Genomic DNA, 1696 nt, shown 5'->3' on the forward strand with positions numbered 1-1696 from the left:
CACGCCCGCTGCTCTGAGCTGTCTAACCCGGCCCGGTGCGCCCGCCGTGCTGCTCGTGGTGTCTGGCCTAGATGCGGCTGTGAAGGAGCAGCATGAGGGCTGCTGTGGGCCAGAGAGGGCCCGTGCCGTGGGACCCTGGCTGGAGCTCTGGCGTGCATGGCTTCACAGCAGCACGGCGAAACACAGCCTCCCACCCTGCACCCAAACCATCAGAGGCGAGTATTCAGCAGCAAAGCTTCTAATTTTTATTAAAATAAAGTGTGACCTGTTATTTCCCCTTGCTCCGTTCCTATAAGGAACGGCTTAATATGGAAGTTTGCTAATGCAGGGTTGGTGTTACGCCATATGCTGAGGCAAAAACACCCAAACCAGACAAATCCCACCTTTAATACATCAACTTTTGTTCCTTTCCTGGCAGGAGGAGAATATGGAGGGCGACACTGCGTGGCTTTAATACAAATGGGGATTTAGGTACAAGAAGCAGTTGTGCTCTATTTCCCTGCATCCCCGGACCATCTCCCACCCACAGCAGCACTGGAAGACCCACGCAGCGTGCCGACTTGGACCAGCTACACGGCTCCTCCAGGCAGGGGGCTGGAGCCCTCACGGGCTGCTATCAGTAAACAAACATGCAGGTGCCACCATAGGATTCATTTTCCCTTTAAATTGACTTAACGCTTTTGAGAATTAGGAAGAAGAGTCAGAACAACAATTCTCATTTTTAGATGACAGGACTGTCTTTTTCTAAGCAGGAAAAAAAAAGAAGACTCCTAACGTAGAGCACAGCTGCTACGCTGCAGCCCGGGCCAGAGCCCGCTGAAGGCGCCTCATTGACTTCACAGGGTTTGGACGACTCCTGTTTGCACGTGGCTGCGGTCACAGCCACCACCGCTGAGGAAGAGTATGCAGAGCTGGGAGTCACTGCTGGTTTAACAGCGCTCTCTCCTTCTTGGGCTGTGTGTAGTTTGGGCTTAGTCGTCTGTTAAACACATTTTTTGATACATGAGAGATGGAAATAGTTAACAGAAAGTGGAGAAATGGCGCGGTTTGTAAAAGTATTTGTTATATTCAACTGTTAGCAAAGGAAAAAAAAAACGAGTTACCATTCAGTATCATAGTCGGGAAGATTGCCTATGTATATTTCTGTCATGAGGCTAAGATACAAAGCTTAGGGTGGTAAATAAGCGTACTTACTAAATAACGCATACTGCGCTAGCGCCCAAGTCGGAGTGCCTCATCCATAAAAGAGACAAAACCAAGCCCCTGGGAAAGGTGAAGGGATCTTTCTGCCCTTCTCCTGCCCTCACCCCTCAGCTTGTCCAAGGTTTGTGTTCCTCGGCGGAGCTGCCGGAGCAGACCCGCTGTGCACGGGACGTCGCAGCACGGGAGCCACCTTGTTCAGCCCTCGCAGGGGGAGCGGCACTGGGCAGGGAGGAGGCGGCACACTGGCTGCTCCGCCGCACAGCACCCCGGCACCGCCTGGGCTTCTCGCTACGTTCTCCTGGCTGGCTACGTTCAATGGCTGCTCCTTGCAGGTTGCCAGAAATGCTTGTTCAATAGAAAAGCAAAGCCCTATGAAGAAGGAAAAGAAAAGAAAAAGCCCCTAAAAGCAATGGAGCAGAGCTGTACTTGGTAGAGTTTCTAGGGGCACTTTTCAGCAGGCCCTTAAGATCAAAAGTTGGTCTTTAGAGACAAC

This window comes from Phaethon lepturus, unplaced genomic scaffold (assembly GCF_000687285.1).
Source record: "Phaethon lepturus isolate BGI_N335 unplaced genomic scaffold, ASM68728v1 scaffold9148, whole genome shotgun sequence".
NCBI classification, from domain to species: Eukaryota; Metazoa; Chordata; class Aves; order Phaethontiformes; family Phaethontidae; genus Phaethon; species Phaethon lepturus.